This window comes from Manacus candei, unplaced genomic scaffold (genome assembly GCF_025592945.1).
Source record: "Manacus candei isolate 608988 ecotype Guabito, Panama unplaced genomic scaffold, ASM2559294v1 h1tg000014l, whole genome shotgun sequence".
NCBI lineage: Eukaryota > Metazoa > Chordata > Aves > Passeriformes > Pipridae > Manacus > Manacus candei.
Genome location: NW_026138062.1, coordinates 1698767 through 1722849, shown reverse-complemented (window position 1 = coordinate 1722849; position 24083 = coordinate 1698767). Strand labels below are relative to the sequence as shown.

General features: G+C 37.4%; 1 protein-coding gene across 7 annotated transcripts in view; it reads right to left on the bottom strand.

Moving 5' to 3' along the window:
• The window catches only part of NALCN (sodium leak channel, non-selective), a 223297-nt gene that overhangs the window by 115484 nt on the left and 83730 nt on the right, over positions 1-24083 (bottom strand). The gene's annotated exons all lie outside the window — the stretch shown is intronic.

Here is a 24083-nt window from a genome sequence, read left to right as displayed (position 1 = left end):
ATACACATCTGGGTCTATGAGCTATGAAGTACTCACAGATAATTCACGTATCTATGCACTCAATGCTTTATGTCACTGCTGCCACAACCCCAGAGGAGGAAAGAGAAATGGAGGCAAGAAGCACTGGTCAGGAGTGATAAGATACATAAGATGTATGTAGAAGTTCAAAGAAGTAACTTCTAAGCCCCCACCACAAAGATTGTGGACTTATGATTTACCCTGAAAACTAACCACAATCCTCATTGGGTCAGCCACAGCTGTTCAGGAAAATAAAATTCAAAATATAGAAGAACTCTGCCTCCTCTCAGCTTTTTCCTAAAGACACCGTATGCCTCTACTGGTTTACGTTCACATAATCACATAGTAAATTAGGTTGAAAGGGATGTCTTGAGATTATCTAGTCTGCTGCTGCTTGTTTAAGCAGAATCAGCTAGAGCAGGTATTCCAGAATTGTGTCCAGTCAGAGTTTGAGTATCTTGACAGAAGAAGGATCCATGACCTGTCTGTTCAACCTATTCTACTCTTTGGCCACCTTCACAGTGAAAGAGTTTTTTCTTCTGTTCAGATGTTCAAAATTAGACAAATGTCCCAGTGGAAGGCAAATAAGATCACAGAATCTCTGAGATTAGAATCTCAAAGGGCTTCTTGAGATGTTCTTGTCCAATCCCTCTGCTCAAAGCAGCATCACCTAGAGAATGTTGCTCAGGACCATATCCAGTCAGGTTTTGACTATCTTGAATGATGGAAACTCTAACACCTGCCTGGGCATGCTTGTCCTGCATTTTTACAGTGAAATTTTTTTTTCATGTTTAATTAGTATTTATTAGTGTTTCAGTTTGTGTCCATTGCTTCTTATCCTACCATTGGATACTGCTCAGAAAAGCCTAGCTCTGTGTTCTTTATTTCCTCACATCAAGTATTTTTTCATACTGTCAGGATCTACTCCTGAGTTCATTATCTCCAGGTTAAACAGTTACAGCTCTCTCAGTATTTCCTCATATGAAAGATGCTCCAGCCCCTTATCATCTTTGCAGCCCTCTATTAGACTCTCTAAAGAATTCATGCCTATTGAATTCCACTGGAGTTTTAAGTAGCTTGCTTAAATTGAAGCTGAATGGAGATAAGTACAAATTTGCAAGCCTTTGGCTGATAGGTTTCCCTCGTTTCTTAATATTTGGACTTTTTGTGTGAATTACAGATCGCATTATAGACAGAAGACAGATCAAACACTTCTCATGCAAGCTGGCTTCCTTTTGACCCTAGTGACATGAAATGGTTGTACATTCCAGCCTAGAAAGGGAGGCTCAGGAGATAAAGCCTTACATTCAGAAATTGACAGAACAAGTCTGAGTTAATAACAATGTCTAAAGACAGGTAAGTCACAAAAATAGTGGCTAAATAAAGTCTTGCTTTTATGTTTAATCCACAAGACAAGCTATAAGAATACAATAAGTAAAGATAGGGCTACTGGCATCCAGCATGCATTTTTTCAGTGGTGTGATTCAAAACAGGTAGCATCCTATCTGCTACATTTTCATTTCACATGAATTCTAACCAGATAGTCTCTCTGCATATTTTACACTGCATTTTTAAAAGTGGCAGAATTTTCTTCATAATAACAAAGTATTCTGTCTCAATTGTGAAAGGACTTGCTAAAAAAACCTAGTGAGTTAGGCTGCAAAATGCACTTATCTCTCCTTTCACAAAAAACAAGGAAGCAAAATGGTAATACAGGAAGAATAAAAATGATAAACTGTCTTGGTATACATGTACATACATGCACACTTTCTCATATAGACTGTACTTTTGGACACTGTTGTGATTTAGGAATGACACTTCTCAGTTTAGTGCTCTTATTGAGACTCTTCAAACCCTGCTGCTGCTCACTTGCTCCCTCCATCGCCTTGTGCAGCTTGAGGTCATTTCTTCTCATCCTGTAACTTGTCACTTATGAGAAGAGACCAACCCCCACCTCAGTGCAACCTCTTTTCAGGTAGTTTTAGGGAGCCTCCTTTTCTCCAGGCTAAACAGCCCCAACTCCCTCCGCCGCTCTTCAAAAGACTTCTGCTACGGCCTCTTCACCAGCTTCCTTGCCTTTCTCTGGACTCATTGCAGCACCTTTTACTTTTCACTAAAATTCAATAAAGCTTCTTGTCCAAGTTGCCTTCCCAATTGAACTAAAAGGAGACTATTTAGCTAACAGAGAGTATTACTTTGGATAACATGATTCAACATTAAGGTAATACAGAAGGAGGCTCAGACAGGACACAAGCTAGGTACGGGCTATGCAAAGGCAGAAACAGCTGGCTGAGGCATCAAATGAGGATGCAGCTGTGATGAGGAATGTGAAAAGCACCTAGCTGCTGGTAGAAAGACAGAGAGCACAAAGGGTCAGCAAGGTGGAGGTATCCAAGCAAATACCTCCACCACACGCACAGCAAAAACACTATGCTGAGGAGATCCAAAAAAGAAATTCACTACTGTTAGATCCCAGGACTGTCCAGTTCATCGAGGCCAGACTGGTGTCTTAATGTTTTCTACAGCATGTCAGAATCTAGCTGCTCACTTGGCATGAATGCTGTGCATGATAAGCAGTTTTCCCTCTGGCCTCTCAGACAGACTGCAATATCCTTAGGAGATCAATCACAGTGCTCTAGCCCATACACTTACCATGCCCAGCTTTCCCCCTACTTTAATCTGTCTTAGTTTGCTCTTTCTACATCACAGAATGGTTTAGATGCATCTCTGCTGCAATGTTTGACCATGAGAATTCACCACCTCTTTAAGTATTTTTGTATTTGGAATGAGGTCTAAGTGAAAGCTGAATTTAGCCCACAGCACTTGCCCAAGCCTTAAAAATTATTTTGGATCACCGCATCAGCAGTGTGTCATTTGGATTACAGTCCTTTTCAGAGTACACAGGGGTGGAAAATTCTCCACGCAAACTTGAAAGAAGAGACATAATGCCAATTTTTGTTCTTGTTTAATTTACTTTTTTCAGGCCTCGGATGTCTGTTTCTTAAACTGTGTAGGAATGAGATGCAAGAAATGTTCTGATGTTGCTGTCAGCCAGTTGCATGGTGGGAAAATTGTATCTAATATTAAATTGGACTTAAGATTACCTATGTTGAAGAAGTCTCAAGTGAAATGCCTTGTTACTGCCATCAAGCAATTACAACAGTGATGAAGTTCTTACATTTACTACGAATCACCTGTAATACTGGCAACTGACTTCATGCAGAATACTGATTCTCAGTGTCCACACTACTGTGAAGAATGTGGATGGCAGAATGCATTAAAGATGCAGTAGCCATAAAAATCAATACCCAAAAAAACTGTTAATGATCCAAATTCTTTCAGTGTTTGGAAATGTACAAAGAAGCCAAGGATTTGCTTTGTGCCCAGATGGGAATCTCACAACAACAGAAAAGATTTCTAAAATACTACTTATTTACTCAACACTAGGGATGTGCTTGGTGCAGCTGAGGGACTCTGGATGAAAAACTGTATTTAATACCCCAGATTCACCCAAAAGCTCAAGTAAGCAATGACACTGCAATTGCTGACAGGTAAAAACTACCTGGCTCACTTAGTCTTACAGAACATTACCATGTATGGCCTAAAGCAGTCTTTAGACATGCCACGAGTATCAGAATGGGGTACATTACTTCAATACTCCTCCCATATTCCTGGATGGCAGAGGCAGGATGAGTGACATAAATTGTCTTTGCCAGTTCACTGCCCTGGAGAAAATCCACAGCAGCTGCCACCTTGCACAGCCAGAGCCACACAGATGCTGGTTCAGGAAAGCAATGGTCCATGCAAAATGCAGTCACTAAGCAAACTAGAATAACTGAATAAGAAACTACCTTTTCCTAATGCTAAACTGCTTTTGGGGGCTTGATACGTACATCAGGTCACTCCTTGTATCACCATCCTTTATACAGGATTTTTCTTTCAAGTCTGTAATAGATCATGTTTAGTAAGCAAGATAGTAAATATTGCAAACTTCTAGGGTCTGACAAACTTAATAATGAAAGAACCCATGGGCCATGATACCCTCATATTACTAGGTCAAAACTGATCCAGGTGGTAATGTTCAATATTATCACGTTTAACCTTGAAAGAGGTGTCTTCAAAGGGTTCATTGTTTCATTTCAGACCCACAGGAATTCAGACTGCATTTGACAAAACTAACACTCTTGGTGGCAATCTAAGAAAACAAAAAAGAGGAAAAATTGGCTCGATAAAAAATTACCTACAAAGCCCTCAAGCTTATTAGTACTGAGTAAGACATGGTGAAGATCTGATATGCAGGAAAGCTTTGCTTATTTTGGCCATTTAGTGTGTGAAAAGCTTAGAGTGCATAATTGTCAAACTGGCAGGGTAGATCTTGAAAGTACCAAATCAATTAAGGAACAGTGTAAACATCATTTAACTAAAAGACTTTGATAATCACTATACGGGTAAGCAGCTTTTTTGCAGATTTTGATACTCTTGAATTACACATTCATCAACAGGAAATATATAGTTGTATCTGTATTTCTTCATATTTTAGATATAGTATATCACTTCATAAAACAGAGTATCTCCTCCTTCATGATTTAATGGAATGGCCCTGGAAGGCTGCTTACTCCCTTTTCATCTTCACTCGCTTTTGCTCTTTGCCCAAGGAAGCTAGGTCCTGCTAAAAGATTCCTGGCAAGCTTCCAGCTATGGCTGTTTAAAGACCTTACGCTGGCTACCTGATCATTGTGGTTAAATTTACACCTATCATTATAATTATGTTGTAGATTATTATGTACTCCTCTCTACACATGCCTATGGGAAGACCATCCTCTCTGGTAGCTAGAACAGATCTTGATTTGTTAAAGTTGTTTAGATGTGCGCAAAAGAGTTGGGTGATATTATAGAACAGTTATTGCAACTGAAAAGCTTACATTTGTGCTACTCCATTCTTTTTTACTTATGGGCCTGATGCAGCCAAGCCTCTACCACTGTAATGACATTAGGGTGAATAAAACTCCCAGCTTACTTCCATGCACAGAACCCCCACAACTTGTGGTGTTACATTCTGTAATGACACTGCAAGTCTTATGGTACCCAATGACTTCATAAAGTTCCATTAGTTGAAGTTATTTGGGCATCATAATGCCTTGTTCAGAAGAGCTAACAAAGCATAACTCAGATTCATAGTAGCATGGAAAACACTAGGTCAAATGAAAAAAAAAGTATTTTAAGTAAGTTCTCGTTCTTTCTAGCCATTTTTTCAGAGCTCAGCCCACGACTGCTAAATACTTATAAAGAGATCATGGGTTTTATAGAGCAGGACAAGTTTAAGGTGTATGCATAAAATTTATACCACTAAGAAAGTAACATGAAGGTCAGTCACTCAGTTTGATGTTGAAATAAAGATACATAAAATGCCTCAGAAATAATTATAATGTACAAGACTAGAAATAGCAAAACACCCTTGACTTAAGGATTCTATGACACAAGATTTCTAAGAGTCACTGAGCAAAGATTCAATTGTGGCATAAAGAAAAGGGCAAGTTTTTTATCCTATACATGTTTAGTATACTTGTGGTGTTTATTTTGTCCCTTTTCTTTACAAAGTGCTTGAAGGTACCTTGAATATGAAAGACGCTTTAGAAAATCACATTCTATACACTGTTAATCATAGATAATTCATGGAGTGAATAGGATAAATTTGATTTTCATCTTGTTGGTTAATGGCCATCTGAGCAAGTACAAAATTGTGAAATTGCAGGAAATTTTCCCTTTTGTTTGCAGTACATTGTAGAGCATTTTACAAGCTATGTAACTAATTTTCTATAAACCATTTTGCTTTCAACTTATTTTATGACTGCCTGAAAAAGATATGCTTATAAGGAGAATTTAGCAATTATTCTCATGCTCTGCAATCTGAACATTTCTGAAAATTATTAAGGATTAACCAGAAATTTTATGGGATCAAGCTTTTTCACATCTTATATTGATGCAGTTATATACCAGTGTGGGACATTAGAAATATTGTAAATCTGACATACCATCTACTGTATTTGAGAGGAACTTCCAGATGCTAGATGAATTCATATAATGCAATTTCACTGAGGAAACAAGGCGAAGGGTGAGTTTTAAAGATGCTGGAAGGGGTGGCTTTTAGATATCGCAAAGAAAACAAGTCAGTACTCACAGCTAAGATGTTACTAACTTTGGTGATGACAGGGGGGCAGTCTTGGCCTTCCAGTACAGGCTGCCTGCCCCAGTGCAATGACAGCAGGGTGATTCTTCACCAATTTTGTCTATAGAGACTTGCTTTAACATTTTTTATGATAGCACGGGAAGTTCTTAGGGTAGTGATGTAGTAGAGATCTATGGTCCAATGAAAAATCTCCTCAGAAACTCGAGGTTACTTTGAGATCACCTTAGCTCAGAGAACCTTTGTTATCAGCTTCAGGAGATAATATAGATGGTATGGTGATATTCAAGGAAGGAAAATGCTCCCCAAAAACACAAACATCATAACTCTTGCAAGTTTTAGAACACGCATTTGGAAACCTTTCTATAAATGTTATGTGGTTGCAGCAGAGGTGACACTGGCCTGGCAGAAAGAACAGCATGGTCCTGGCTTGTAAAACATTCTACTCATTTCACTTTACTGTGCTTCCCGTTGCACCTTCCATCTGATCTGATTAGCATGCAAGCCTCAAGGTAGGCACTGTATCTAACTGTATTTTTACAGGGTCTCCTACTATGTAGCCTCAAAATAGCCTGGAAATGGGACTATTACTGAAAAATGGCAACATTTCAGGACATGCAAATATGTGCTCTGACAGGTAAGCATAAGATTTCCTGCTATCACCACCATATGTTTTTAAAGCAACAAATGTCATTTTCAGATGACATAATATAAATAAAATGATACAGAAATCAGCAATTTCCAAGCACTATCTTCCAACAGTCTAAATGTCTTTGTAATATTTGAAAATACAGGCAATTCACGAACCTGTCATATTTACATCGACTCTCCTGCTTTTTAGCATAGCTAATTTTGATTTATAAGTTAAAACTACTTTAAAAAAGGCACACCGAATTCTGATCAAAGGAATAAGGTAAAGATAGTAACTTAGGAGGAATGAGAAAATAACACACTTAGGAAGTAAATTCATGGAAATAATGATAAAAAGCCTACTGAAGAGAAATGGAAAACTTGCATCTTCAGATTTCTTAAAATAACCAAACCTTTAAGGCAAAAGTTTCTGTCAGAAATTAGATATATTTTTTTTCCTTACATGCTAGATTTGAAAGCCAAAGTCCTATTTCTGCTATAGGGCTAAAGAATTTGTTGCATATGCCTCTTTCAGACTAGCTGCATCCTGCTAATTCACATTCTGCAATAACAGAATAAAGCATTGCATAAATACACTTCTGTACGCCTCTTACTAACAGCAGTCACTTTTCTCCTCCCACAAACTTCTAATAGAACAGTCAAAAAGGAAATGGTGACTCTTCTGCCCTAAAAATCCATGAAATAATGGCTTATTTGAAACTAAACGATCCTCCTCATCAGTTTATAAATCAGCTTGCACAGATATGTCATTTTCTTTGCAAGAAGATAGAGAAGAAGTAAGCAGCCTTTCAGTGCCTGCAATCTGACTTAGAGAAATGGAGAACAGCTGCTACAACATAAAAGAAACCTAAAAATACTCCTTAAGTTATTCATGATAACAATAATGCATAGAAATTGTTACCTACCTGTCAGATTTTTAGAACTGTTAGTAAGTATATCATCACCTCAGCAGTAATTTTCTTAAAGCTATATACTATGAAATGCAAAACAGAACCCAAATAATATGAATGAAGTTTTAGCTCTTTTTTCTAAACACTGCAACACAGATCAATTCAGAAAATACAATGAGTCAAAATAATTAATGAATAAAAGGTGAAATTAAATAGCCCAAATTAATTTTTGGTATATATGTAGTGACTTCATCAAAGCTGTAGGGTTGAAGTGGACTCTGTACTTTATCCTAAAATGTGATAAATCACCAACCTGTTCTATGTGGATTAATACACTGCCTAGTCCCACAGCAGTTGCAAAATGAAAGTATACAAATTCTTTTCCTCTCACAATAAAAAATACTGCAAATCACAAATTGTCAGTGATGTCTCAGCAGCAATCCAGACATATGAACTAGTTTAAAATCACAATGCTAAATGTATTTAACCTTAATGCATATTATATACATTAAAATGCATTTAGCCTTAATATGTTTTATATATGTCAAACTTAATGCATTTAACCTGTGTGGATGACTGAGCACTGGAGCAGATTGCCCAGAGAGGTTGTGGAGTCTCCCTCACTGGAGACATTCAAGAACAATCTGGATGCAATCCTGTGCAGTGTGCTCTGGGGTGATCCTACTTGAGCAGGGAGGCTGGACCAGATGTCCCACTGTCATTCCTTCCAATCTTACCCATTCTGTGAACCTCAGGTACAGGAAGAGGTATAGACCAAAACACTCCCATCTGGTCACATTATGGATGAACACCACACAAATACATAATTATATAAAAATATATATGTATGCCCATAACATTTCTATAAAGACGCACTTATAGGGTAGGCCAAATTTATAGCCAATTGCTGATGCTGTGCTCGGTCAGTCACCTTATAATGGATGCACTTGACATTCTTAATCTACATTTTCTAAGTTCTTCTCTGAAAACTTCAGCTGATTCACTATCTGCATTATATATTTACATATTGTTGCTGAACCCTCTAGATATAATCTTCTATTTTATTACATTTTCTATATTTGTATATTTTTATTTTGAGAACATGTTAACCACAAAAAAAAAAAAAAGTAATAATGTTGTGCTTACTGTGGAGTGAGACAGCTTCATCCCTAATACTAAATCTGTTTGCTATTATTTAGAAGCTGTCCCATTTATGAGCTGTGGTACATAATATATTGCTCACTCCTTCAGAAACACATTAGATATTATTTTGACAAGCAATTGTTTATTATATGCGCTTCAACTTTCTCCCCAAATTTCAGGGGAGATGAGTAAGAATGAAAAGAATTTGGACCCTACCCATGCTGTAATTTTTTTCCATGTCTTCAAAATTTACATAACTTTTACACTTTACAACTCCAGGAACCTCATTTCCAAAAATTTTCAATTAACATTTATTCCTTGAATTATATGCCTCTGAAGATTTCACCTGGAAGGCCTCTCTGAAATTGCTTCAATAGACTACTTACTCTTTTACCTACATTTCAATTCAAGAGTCATGTCTCTGAAATGTCATTTATTAACCTGATGAGAATCAGCCATTTTCATTACCTCTGTTTTCTTTTGGCTTTTTATTTCTTGATTCATTAGAATAATTCCTATTTTTATGTTATTGCAGTTTTATTTATGTTATTGTAGCTTTACTAGTCACTTTATAAATATGAAGAAAAACTTTGCTCTCATTATAATTAGTAGCTAATGAGTTGAAAGAACAATAGACTGTAACATAAGTATTGCACCATATTCTGCAATTAGTACTTACTCAGGGTCATCGTGAAATCCTTCAGAATTCTTGGCATTATTTTTAGGATACCCACATACAAGGACAGGTGCAGCTGAGCTAGAGAGGAATTAAATAATCTGCCTGCCCTTCCCTTTTTGCTCTGTCACATTTTAAACCACCTTCTCAAGTATTTAGCACAGATTCTGTTTCACTGTGACTTTACTGCTGTGTCAACTCCAAGGAGCCAGTTGCTTGTATCAAAGTTGGTATCTACTAACTCTGCATACAATCTGTAGAGGACATGGCTCTTCAGGGGGAACCAAAACTCAGTGCTGGCCACATGTGCTTCAACCCACCTTTCCTCACAAAAGTGTTCACATACCATGAGGGACTTACGTGGGTGTTCTGATAGTATAAAGTGACAGAAGATAGAAAAGAGCTGACACTACTCAGAATGAGTTGGAGGACTGAAAATATAAATGCTGCTGTTAGAAGACTTCAGGACATATCTTCTAGTTCCTTTGAGTTCATGAGAAAACAACACACGGAGCAATTCAGGATAAACAGAAATTGAGTCTCTCTTTGCCCACAACCTCTTGTACAACAACACAGCACCATTTTGAATTCCCAACTACCAAGAAAACACTAACAAACCGATGTTTTAACAGAAAAGAAGATTAAGAAAACAAACAAAAAAAAAGAGATGTGGAATATTTTTCTCCACCTAAATAATTTCTTTTCTAACATCAAAAGATACATGTGGAAGCATTCAGTTCTATCTTTGGACAACTTGCTGTCAGTATTTCCAAACATCATGAAAACTTGGAAAATAAGCTTCCAAAAAAGAAATTCCTCATGAATGGAAACTTTTTTTTGGTAGGTTTTCTTATTACTATCACTATATTTCCTGGAAAACTCACTAAGACAAAACTCTCCTTCATGGAAAAGTTTTATACACATCTAGAGCTTCTTACCTTCTCTTAGTATTATTGCAGCTTTTTATCTTAGCACGATGATTATTATAATGTGTGCTTTGAAATTCTTTAGGTGGTTGAGCTAAATTTCAGTGCTTTTTCACAGCTGTTGTATAGTTCAACTGTTTAAAACTTACAGAAGTACTTGATCAGCATTAGAAAAAGTAGAGTAGTTCAATTCTTTGATAATTTCCCTTCTGAAGTAAAAACTGCCAAATGTGTGCTTTAAGACAACTTACTTTAAGACAACTCTAGTCAGAATTAATGAAAATATTTTCCTGGGTCAGACTGGTCATTTGTATCGATTATTGGTTTCTGATTGCAATGCCTTGCCTAACGTAGGACACTAATCTTCCTAGTTACTGTATGTACTGCTTTAGGAACATGGTGTACAGTCCAGTTCAGACTGGCAACAGCTACCTCCTTTGAAACGCTCTGTGTCACTTTTATACTTTGGTGTGCTGGTATGAGACAACAAAAACTTCATTTTTTGGGAGAAGATTTTATGGTAGGAAATTGATAATTTAATGAAATTCAGAACACAGTTGATATGCCTGAAAACATGTATGTGTATCTGCTTCACACTAAAAGGCTTAATCTAGTCAGGTGTGTAATAGGAAACAGAAAGAACATACCGACAGTGGTATGTTCAGAAAACCTCTTTTAGACAAAAACTTTTTCTAAAATGAGTTACTCAGCTATATAAATAAATATCAAAAATTTCAATGGAATTTCCACCTTTAGATTAGAATGGTTTTTCCTTGCATTTTCCTCGTGTAATTTAATTAGCACACTCTCAGATTCGTGATTTACATATAAAAAGCAGAGATTACTTTGAAATATATCAAATGCTCCATTAAAGAAGTGATCAGATGAATAATTAGAAGAAAAAATATTTTTTGCACTTGGACTCAAAACCTACTTTCTAGTAAAGTGGCTTCCAATCAAAAAAATTAAACACACAGAAGAGAATCATAGGAGTATTTCTCCCTAACTTAAATAGTGCTGGAAACTGCTGGCAACTTAGGCTCTACTGCCTTGAGCAAGGGGATAGCAAAGCTAATCGGGGATTTTGATTGCCATTAATTCAGAGGGCAAGGGGTAGTGATTGCCTATATAATTCCCTTTTTCTTAAAAAGCATCTGTTCTCCAGCTTCATCAGCTAGACTACCTTTACTGCAGTCAAGCTGTGATATCCCCTTCCCTTCACAAAGGTAAAACCAGTGATGTAGACCTGTCTAACAAAAAGACAACTCTAATGTGGCTTGGATGAAACATGGTATCATTCCAAAATGAAAGAACATTGATTTTTTTAAATTGCTTCCCTCTCATAGGTAGTAGTAAAAGAAATTATTTCCCCACTTTCTAAAAAGAGCATGATATTAAGGTTGGATTTGGACTGGACCACTCAGGAATCCTTTTTTGTAAATCTGTTGCAGAGGCTGGAGTCATAGGACACAGGAGACTGCAACCTTCTGGTTATTTTGAAGCTTACCATTCCAAATTTAGTGGAAATTCAACTAAATTTTAGTTGGATAATTGAATGAACAGCCGATAACCCTTCAGTTTCACAACCACACACGGAAGTGACTTGTAATTGTCATTTTCAGTGAGTTCATAGTTCAACATTACTAGCTTTCTCTTATAAGGTGTTATTTTAAGAAATATATTTAAAGCAAGAGACCTAAGACGAAGATTGTCTCAAGCCTAATGTACGCATCATTAATTCAAATTTCAGTCTCCTTTGAAAATCATCCACTCTCTTAAAAAAATCAAAAAAACAAATCACAAAGCGTCTTCTAAAAATATCCACACATTTCCATTTTTGATTGGTTTTTCAAATAGGATTAAGACAATTTTAAAATGTAGATGCCGTGTAAAAAGAGATAAGGATAACGTGTAGTGTTCATAACTATGGTCACACTTAGGGCATAAAACCAAGCAGGTAGGTCCTACAAAAGACAAACCAAGAGATGCACCAAATGCAGGTACTAGTAAGTCTTCTTTCAGAGCTTGGGAGAGTTTGTATGGGGGGGGTACAGTTCAATTTTTTGGCTGCTTTCACCACTACAGCTTCATAGAGCTGTGTTGGCTTCTGCTCATCTATAGCCAGCAAATTAAAAGAGCGGTTCAGTTCCGAGTAGAGTTGATTTGCAATACTGACAGCTTTAACACCACCTAAATAGAGCTGCTTCACTGAATGTTGCTAGAGATGGATGGGATTACACAAAATAAATGGGCTTGATCAAGCAGTAAAGACACACAAGGTAATGTGTGATTTTGGATGAAAATTGTAAATTTTGGGGCATGTCCTCAATACTGAGAAGCAACATGGATAGAGAGAAGTTGATTAAGTAAGGGAGAGGAAAGAAAATACAATTTTCCTTTCCTACAAATTTCTGAACTCCTAAAATGCTCTTCTCCCTATAACCCATCCTTTCAAAAATTCCCATATGACCTTCCTGAATTTTCACTTCAGAAAACACTTATCTGATGGGAAAGCACATGGGAAGGGAATTAAGAAATCTTATGTTCACAGCAGGGGGAGGACAGAAAAGCAGAACAAGAGCAAAGGAGAAAAAAAGGTTTAGTACTAGGCTGAACTTGTAAGAGTATTTGACAGAACTATGGGTGGCAATCATAGGGGAATTGCTGTTCCTGGATTGTGAAACTCATTCAAGGGCAAGGATTTGTATGAACCTCACTTCTAACTCCTGCTCTTCAACTGGTGAGCGCACTGTTTGCCTAAAAACGTAGAACATTAAATCAAGCTGGGAATTAAGAAGAAAGAAAATTAAATAAAATAAGGAGGCAGGTTAAAAGTTTACCATCAGCACATACCTAGATGTTTTTAAAAGTTTAATTAATAAAAAATCTATAATTGTGATTTGATTTTGTTATATGCTAAATCAAAATGAAGCAGTTAATTAGTAAACCAAATCTCTTCTGGTCTGTATGGTAAGAGTTTCTATTGAAGTGAACTTCAAAGGATTTCTTTAAAAATATGAGCATCAAACATTTTTTTGAACAACAAAGGAATATCCTTTGATAAAAAAATGCTGTTGTCCTATATTTGTAATATATAATTCTTATTTGATAATTCTCAATGGGATTATAAGGTATCTCATAAGACTTTAGAAAAGAAGAAGGATCCTGTAATTAAATGATAAAACAAACTAATAACATGTCTGACAATATTGGTCCAAGTTCTGCAAATTTAGATGTTTTCTCATTTGCAAATCATTCAGCTTATTTTAGTTTTCCAAAGAAGATCTATAGCACTTTTAAAAACTGTCACATTAATATATGTCATTAAGTAACATTTCCATTTATAGTCATTCCTGAAAAATGGGAAAATACAGACATTCCAGCTATTTTATGTGATAGTTTTATATGATTTTGATTATATCAAGTATGAAGAAATTCGCCTTTAATGAAAACCATCTCTTTACTTATGGTCACTGAAATACACCTAAAGCTGAAGCATGGTTTGCAAGAGATCATGAGATATACAATCTCAGTGTATTTTTATCTGTACAAATTCTTTAGGGGGAACTGCTATCACTGACACACTGCACAATACTGAATTAACATGGTCTACTAAATATCAGTGAAGTAGGACCTCTTTAGACCTGTATGTCCAATTTTCAATTTTGACTAACTAGAGTTTTATTTTCAGCAGATGAAGTTTTGTGTGTCTATAAACTTGAATGTGGCCTCCAATTACTTCTCATTATGATCACAATGGGGTTTTAAAGCTACATGAAGAGTAGAGCTTCATGTGGTAATGAGAATCCATTACCACAATATGTTATTCAGTATTTGCATTGTGAATTCAACTTGAACATTTAAATGACCGAGGTTTTGAGCTATCATCAATGACTATCTTAAAATTACATGAATCATCTCCTGTTGACATCTCTTACTTCTGATTATAAAATGTCTAAGGTGATCATCTCCCATCAGTATATCTATTTGCCAGACTCATAAGAAGGTCAAATAAATTCCATTCCTTCTATGTCTATGTCTGTACAACTCCACCTATGTATAAATATCTATTCTTGCCCTCATTCCCACCCCTAAGGCTTTCAAGTATTTTTAAAATTAATTTCTAGTTAATATTGCTATCCCACCAGTGCAAAGAATAAAATCATTAAAATTTAAACTGTATCTATCACTGCCACACATCCCATTCTAAGCCACAGTTTTATTCTATTATTCACCTTTTGCACACCATATCTTATTATTCCCTTAAACAACCAGTAGGATTAACTTTAGTGGTTATATATTAATGATTAATTCTGAACTGAAATAGTGTGAATAGCTTAAACTGTATATTGATTTACAAGGTGGGTTTTTTTTTTATGAAAAAGGAACTTCAGGGGCAGCATTACTACAGCCAATTTTTCAAATGATCTGCAAAAATAACTACACTCGTTCATATATACCAACAGGTATTACTGTCCTTTCATTTCAGTGATGATGCTAGTTCATAATGTTTTTTGTTGAATACACTTGCATAATCACAATCCACAAAAAATTGTAAGTTTTTCATGTCCAACATGAGTCTTACACATACCCTTATCTGTCTCAATATAAGCTCGTTACCTGTTTATGAAAACACAGCACACTTAGATGTTGAAGAGTCGTCTTAGAGACGAAGAGTTTCAAAGCAGTCAAGTGGATTTAGACATATAAGCTCCACTTCAGTAATGAAATAGACAGAAAGCAATTCTTGGAATTGCTGAAGCATAGAACAACATTAATTCTGAGAAATAGGAAGTATTCTAGAAATGTATTCAATGTTAAGCATAACCAGTAAAATAATTTTTTTACAGCTAGAGTAAATTTAAGGAACTCCCTTTTTCCATTATATTTATAGGTAGGAGAAATAAACAGCTAGTTTCTCCCATACACCCCTAAATCAGTTAGCAAGAGCACGACCATTTGCCTCATGGGTTTATGGTACTTTTTATATTTCAAGACTGTTTGATATATAAGTTTGTTTCAATCTGCCATTTTTAATGACTGGAAAACCACTGTTCTAAATTCAAAACATTAGAAATTAAACTCTTCTCCAGTGCAGTCAGTGGCAAAACTCTGAGTTTAACTGCACCCAGGTTATACTGTTTCTCTTCTGCACTTCCTCTAAACAGAAAGAGAGAAAGTCCTGGATGAACAGAGCAGAAATAAACCTGTGCTAGTCTAGTGCCCTTTCTTCCTCACTTCTCTGAGATACAGGTACAAGAAGCTCTCTGACCGTTAGCGTTTGGCTCTACTTTGCAGAACAATTTTCTCTCAGAAACCCAGTAAGTAAATGAATTATCCTCTTTTGAAGCTCAATCAGTGAATAACAACCTGCCTCAGAACACTTAAGACAGACAAGCCAAAGTTTGTATTTCTGTATCATACACAGCTCTTTCCCCAGTTAGATCTTTACACCAGGCTTGGTTTTAGTTTACTCAATGGCATTTTCAGCTACAATAAACTTTGCTTAGTTTGCTCTATCCTGGGGGATATCACCTATCACCTCTAGAAGGATGCAGACTTACTGCACCTCAGTCTCCTGACATGAACTGGAAGATCCCATAACATAGCCATACCTTGCCTGACTTCATCAACATCCTCTGCAATAATCTCCATGTGAAGCATGCTCAGCAGCATCCTTGAAAAAGGAATACCTTCTCCCAATGGAATCCTTCGGACTGGGAGCAGTACAGGACCTATCATGGCTCCACAAAGCATACAACAGGCATGAATTCAGTACTAAAGCAAGATCCACACCAGAAGAAATGGTTCAGCTTATCTTCCAGTGGCAGAACATGAGATTGGTCACCCATAACAAACTTGCTCAGTTTTCTGCTTTACTTCTCTACTGTGGCTAAGGAAAAAGGAAGAGTTTAAGATCAAATCAGATCTATTGTTAGTGGCTTCTATGCTATGCAGCCTTGGAAAATTCTACTTTGGGCAGGAGATGAAATGGAGCTACTGAGTATGAAAACAGTAAGGCTTCTCTTGCAAACAACCATGAATAGTCAGTAGGAGGCAGTTTCTCAGTAAAAGAGAAATGACTTAGAGGATACTGAAGAAAACTGAGATATCCAGGAAGATAGTTCTGAATCAACAGAATAAAAACTTTATGTAAAGATAGTATGAGGAAGGGAATTGGGTATACAGTCAGCTTTCACTAGTGTTCCAGTTCCTCCTCTGAGTTATCTAGGATCCTACAGAAGGAAGTTAAGGGCAGAAACAAAGAAAGAAGCACAGCACTTGTGCTGCCAACTCTGCTATATTAGCAGTGTCTGTAGTAAAATACCTTCTGAAATCAAGCCCACTACTGCATATATCTGCTTTTCTCAGCTGAACCTTCTGAAATTTTTACGATAGAGAACAGGAACCCTCTAGGTACTGGGCAATTAATAAAATGTCATTACATGTAATATATGCACCAGGTGGAATTAATGGCAAAATAATGCATGGTACTTAAAGTATGATGTTTTAAGCTACTATTCAAAAGATGAGGTGAAGATTGAATGGAAATGACTGATTATGGAAATGAATGATGAAAGTTCCTGAAACACTGCAATTTAAATATGAAACAGAATGTTATGGATCTAGGCCTATTAAAAAAAAATCTGTCACAACTAGCAAAGAAAGCATCTGCTTCTCTCCACTAAGTATAACCTTCTGTGCCTCAGTTGGATAAATAATTTTTAAATATTAAAAGTAAATTAAATGCCTGTTCCTGCCCACAGAAACTGGTTACTGTGTATGAGGAAAGAATAGTTTTTTGCCAACTGTCCTGAGAAAAGGAAGCCCACGTTACAGCTCTGCACTAAGTTGAGCTGGAAAGATCAAGGCTCTTTGTGTAGATAAAAGGAAAAGCTGGGAAAAGAATCCAACATAGCTGAGTGACAGTTCTATAGTTGTGATTAATTTTTGTCTTTCTCAAGGAATCAAAGAATCACAGAATAGTTAGGGTTGGAAGGGACTTCTGGAGATCATCTAGTCCAACCTCCCCTCCAAAGACCAGGTCATCTAGAACAGGTGACACAGGACGGTATCTGGGTGGGTTTTGAATGCCTCCAGAGAGGGAGACTCCACAACCTCCCTGGACAGCCCGTTCCAGTGCTCTGCCACCCGCAATGTAAAGAAGTTCTTCCTCATGTTGAGGCAGAACTTGTGTTTTATGTTATGGCCCCTCCCTGCTGGGCATCACTGAAAGGTGGTTTATCTTACAACAGAGTAAAAGAAGTATCTGCTGCATCACACCCTTATCCCTACTGATGCAGAATGACTTTCTAGGCTGTTGACCAGCATGGCCTGACAATGGCTACAGCCACTGGAGGATATTTTCCTGCTACCACTCAAACTCTACTACAGAATCAACAACATTCACTGTTCGCCATAAATTCTCTCATTCTTATTTTAATCATAGAATCACACAGTGTTAAGAGGTTGGAATAGATTTTAAAGATCATCTAGTTCCAACCCTCCCTACCATGGGCAGGGATACTTCCAGACCAGACCAGATTGCTAAATGCCTTATCCATCCTGGCTTTGAACACCATAAGGGTTGGGGCATCCACAACCTCCCTGGGTAGCCTGTTCCAGTGTTTAACCACCCTGATAATGAAACATTTCTTACTAATATCTAACCTAAATTTTGCCTCTTTTAATTTGTACCCATTACTTCGTGTAATGGTCATAGTTGTTTGTACCATACAACGTACAGCCTGCTGTACCCTATCCTAATTTTCTGTCGTCTCTACTTGATCTTTTACAATACCTATCATTAACAACCAAGCACGTTTGGTTTCTGTGTTTAAGTATTGCACTGTATCCTTTTTGCCCCTGTGTTATGAAAGAATTTGCAAAATCTTTTCACTTGAGGAAAACTCATTCTCTGCTACCATCTGGTACTTTTATTCTGTTAAAAGAATGAAAGTCAAGAAGCAAACACAAAAACTGATGGTCATATGCAGTCTGCTTAATTGCTATCTGCCTGCATGGCTCTGGTTTGGACCTCCTCTGTTAGTTCTCCTTGAAACTACAGCCAAGAATGGCTCCCTCCATTCTATACCACTGTCTAACACCACAGAAGTCTTTGCACCCTTGAACAACTTCACTCCCACCGCTATCAAACCTGAGAGTACGCAATGCATGACCTCAGCATCACACCATTATCATTCTGGTGAGCTGTAAACACTACCCTTAATTTATTTTGGATACTAGGAATGGAAAATACCACAGAGAAATAATTGTGCCTGAAAGATACAGGAGTGCCACAGGGACCCACACAAGACAAAGGGACAAGCACTATGTAAAGTGGGAATGATTGATCTGTTCTGGACAAGGAAGTATGGAAGGCCATAGTCCATGTCCAATGGCCTCTAGGTCAGGTATCCATCCTCACCTTCTTTAGCTAGAAAAATAAAGAGCATGAGAGTCTATAAAAGGGAATGAACACTCTTATTGTGACAGTTCAGTTTTGTACATTGTCTGAAAGCTCTGAGACAAGAACATTAAAGGATTTTTTTTTTTTTACATGGAAGAATTAAAATAATACAGAAAAAAAAAAAGAGCTCAAACTTCAAAATACCCTGAATATAAAACTAAATCTAGGGCTAGAAATCAAAGTATATCTATGCCAATGAAGGGTTGCAAACATGTGCTATCAGTTCACATCCATTAAACATGAAGAAAGTTAGTCTCCTTTGTCCATGTGACACACTGCTAGCTTTCCTCTTTGCTCCTATCAGACCTCAAAGATCCTCTTTTCAAAGGTTTGAGGTACGGGTAGGAAAGAAATGGAATCTCAGGAAGGGGATGCAAAATTGTGAGCGAATCAGCTTGAAGATTTGAATCTACTTTACTGCACTGCAGCCTTCAGTTTGTTAAAATGCATAGGGCAGCGGAAGATGCTTCTGTCTTTAGCTAACACTTTAAAAATTCCAAAAGGATAAAGGATGTAGACTTTGACATGACCACAAATACTTCTCTGTATAACAGCTGCATTTATGTCAATGAAATCACTCACATGAAAATACGATTCTCAAAACTCTAGGCACCTTCTAGTGATTTCAGTACGATTTAATAAATGCAAATACTTATGAAAATTCAGTATGCATGCCTGCTGAAGCAGGACTTAATCTTGCTTTAAATCTGCACACCAGAAATATATTATTATGGCCTACTGGAGACAGAGGAGGTAGAGATTCTGGCATTCAAGATTCACCCCAGAAGCACTGACACACCCAAAATAGGAAGGCAAACACCCTGCACTCTGATGCAGTCTGTAGAGTGATGGGCACCCCTGGATTCAGATTCTCAGCTGCCCTCTGACAGTGTCCATAGTTTTCCATTGGCTTTGTGCCACTATGATCCTACCATCGGCATCTGCCTGAGGCTTAAAGACATGAAATGAAACAAGACCACACTGATTCTCAAGAGTTAAGAGTCAGCATTTAGAGCACCAAGAATATGATAAGAAAAGGCAAAGCCATTCTTATAGATTTTTTTAGTGAGATATATTAATGAATAATTGAAAACAGAGATTTTAATCTGAATATGAAATAGCCACTTAAAAATTTCAGGATTTAGTAAGAGTTGTTTGCCTAAATACCTACTGGCTCACACTCATCCTGAATGCTCTTAGGCATTTCACTGAGGTGCTGTGAAGACCACACAGTTTGTGTCGCCTCCCCATGACAGTGAAGAAGTACAGACAACACAAAAGGCAATTCATCATCCCCAACTTGTGAATTATCTTCAGGTTCATGACGAGAATAAGTCTCCACTCACTATTGAGAAACCTATAGGGCTAGAGACCTCAAGAGTAACAAAGAGATATTGCAAAGTGATTTGTTTTAAAAAGTTTCAAAAATCTAAAAATAATATCTAAAAAGAACTAGCTAATAACCTACATGGTTGTAGTACATGATATTCTTTGCAGTCCTAGTGAAAAGAGACATTTCTTTGTGAAATAATAGAATTATGGAAAATCTTGGAGGGAAAACAACCCACATGAAGACAAAAAAATCCTGCTAGTTTTATTCTAAGACTCTGCAGTCTTCCACTTTGCTCAGATTTGTCATCCAAGTTACAGCTCCAAAGGAAGTCATGCTGCTCCTGCTGCTGCTTTCAACACTTTGATTGCTCTAATTGTGTGAAACACAAAAAAACTACATGACAATTTAAATACCTGTTTTCTGTTTGATAGGATTTGAAACACTGGACATATTTAACCCCAGAAATAAAATTTTCTAAAGGAAACTCAGCTGAACTTCAACTCTAGTGGCATTACTGAATAGTTTCTATAATCCACTGACACTCATGTGCCCTAAAATTTATAAGTACAAATTATGAGTACAAGCTGTACTGAAGTCCATTGCTAAAAAGAATGCTAGAAAAATGTTCTAGTCTGTCTGTTTAGATCAAAGCAAAAAGACTGAGGTGAAAAAAAAAAAAAGCAAAACACATAACTGAAGCAGTCTTTAAAAAACATTAAAATAATTTCTGTATTTTTATTGTAGGAGATTTTTAGCTTATTAATTTGGCCATGATGTTGTAAGAACTGAATGTGACTGCCTAATGAGTGAACCGTTGTGGTGGGTTGACCCTGCCTGAATACCAGGTTCCCACTGAGCCACTCTATCACTCCCCTCCTCAACTGGAAGAGCTTGGGGAAAAGATGGAAAAAATTTGTTGGTCAAGATTAAAGCAGTTTAATAAAGCAAAAGCAAAGGCAGCATGTGGAAGCACAGGAATACAAAAGGTTTATTCTCTACTTCCCATCAGCAGGTGAAGTACAGATACTTCCTGGGAAGCAGGGCTTCAGCATGCACAGCAGTTGCTCTAGAAGACAACATGTTGTAATAACAAATGTGTGTATGTCCTCTCTCTTAGCTTTTATATCTGAGCAGATACCATATGATATGAATGAAATGAAAATGATATGAAATATCCCTTTGGTCATCTGGGGTCAGCTGTCCTGACTGTGTCCCCTCTCAAGACCTTGCCCACACTCAGCCTACTGGCAAGGGGGGAATGCTGGGGAGACAGTGCTGATGCTGTGTGAGCACTGCTCAACAATAGCTCAACTGGTGTGTTACCAATACCCTCCTAAAAAAGCACAGCACTACAAGGACTGCTATGGGGAAAATTACGTCCATCTCAGCCAGTCCCAACACAACTGTACAGGACTGTACAAAAGAAGATCAAGAATTATAAAAGTTCCTTATGTAAAATGTATTACTTGTGGAGTAGGTTTTCTGTGGATGCATTTGAAAATCAGGGGCTACACAAGAGGTTCTATTTTCAGCTTGTCAAAAACCAAGGAGAATTTCAGAGATTTTGACTAGCTGTGTCAGCCAATGCTTCTGGCTGGATGGCCAAGCCCAGAGAGTGGTGGTGAACGGAGTTACATCCAGTTGTTGTCTGGTCACAAGTGGTGCTCCCCGGGGCTCAGTACTGGGGTCAGTTCTGTTTAATATCTTTATCAATGATCTAGACAAGGGGTTTGAGTGCACTCAATCAGTTCACAGAGGACACCAAGCTGTATGGGAATGTTGATCTGCTGGAAGGTAGGAAGGCTCTGCAAAGGGATAAGGATAGGATGGATTGATGGGCTGAGGTCAATGGTATGAAGTTCAACAAGTCCTGCTCTTGGGTCACAGCAACCCCATGCAGTGCTGCAGGCTGGGACAGAGTAGCTGTAAAGTTGCCCAGAGGAAAAGGATCTGTTAGTGTTGTTTGCCAGTCACTAACCATGAGCCAGCAGTGTGCCCAGGTGGCCAAGCAGGCCAATGATATCCTGGCTCATATCAGAAATAGTGTGGTCGGCAAGACAGGGCGATGATCATCCCCCTGTACTTGGCACAGGTGACCGGTGAACACCTCAAATCCTGTGTTCAGTTTTGGACCCCTCATGACAAGAAAGACGTTGAGCTACTGAAGCATGAAGTCTTATGAGGAGTGGCTAAGGGTACCAGGATTGTTTAGGCTCGAGAAGAGGAGGCTCAGAGGGGCCTTATCACTCTCTAAAACTATATGAAAGGAGGTTGTAATGAGGTGGGGGTTGGCCTCTTCTACCAAGCGACAGGATGAGAAGAAATGGCTTCAAGTTCTGTCAGGGGAGGTTTAGATTAGACATAGGGAAAAAATTCTTCACATAAAGGGTTGTGAGACATTGGAACAGGCTACCCAGGGGACTGGTAGAATCATCATCACTGAAAGTGTTCAGGAAAACCCGTGGATGTGGCACTGAGGGACATGGTTTACAGGCGAACATGGCAGTGCTGGGTTAATGGTTGGACTTAATGATCTTAGAGATCTTTTCCAATCTTAAGAACTCAATAAAAAAAATCTGCTTCCTCAGAGAAATTCAAAATACTTGATCCTAAATTTCCCAAGTTGATGCCAAGGGCCTGATGTGACCCAGTTTTCTGCTGTGCGAGGTTGTCTTCTAATAAGGACTATTGCCAAGGAAAGCAACTACCCTTTTATAAGCTTAATCATAGTTAAACACCTATCTATTTTGTCTTTTTGATGTGATTCCAATATTTTAAGTCTGCAGAAAAATTACATGATCAAACTGAGGAAGTCATTTTCTATTTGATCAAATGCAAAACAATGAGACCAATGACATGTTTCCTTTCTTTTTTGTTTAGTTTCTGTAGTTACATTGCTACAACTCGGCTAGTAATTTACTTTGTAATGAACAAGAACAGACAATTCAGCAAGTAAATGAAAAACTATGGAGAAGAAACTATGAACATAAAAGAACTGTGTCTCTAACTCATTGTTACAAATGTGGTTTGGTATAATGGTTATAAAGGAAAAGGCAGGCAGGTAAGAAAGATAGGAAGGAGGGAGAGAGGGAAGGAGGTTGTATGCCTTGCAGAGTGGTAATATGCATGCAGTCCTGAATCCCCTTGAAATTGCTTTTCTGTTAGATGCCTGTATACAACAGCAGAGAAATAGAAGCATAGAAAAAAATACAATAGGAATCTAATAATCATTAAATTAATTATTATTCGTTAATGCCACAATGTTACCTATGGAAAGATTTGAAAGTTATCTTACAAATGACAGCCTTGTCACCAAACACACTAACGTCTTTTATAACAATCCTTAGTGATAGTGAAAGTCTATTTCCCTTTCTGATGTTTCCTTGGCACTGGTAGTTATATTTGGATACACAAGCACAAACAAAAAGCAACCATCTCCCATGGCTGGTTGTTTATAGTCCTCAGACGCTCCTGTTTGCCCTCCTCTTGTTACTGATTGCATGTTACAACACCCTGTGATCCTGATCGTAAAGTTTTGTTGTCTCAAATTCTTTGTTTTATTGAATATGAGCACCTGTCTCAAAATTAAAACAAACAATCTTTGCATCATTTTGCTTTATTTCTGAGTAATCTCAGGAAAATGAGCAAATTAATCTGCAATTGTAATCAATTAAAATGCTGCATCGTTACTTTATGTAACTTGTTCCTACGAGGTGTTCTGGAAGCCAAAAGGATAAATGTGTTCAAAAAAAAAAAAGGCTAGACAAGTTAATACGTGATAAATCCATCAAC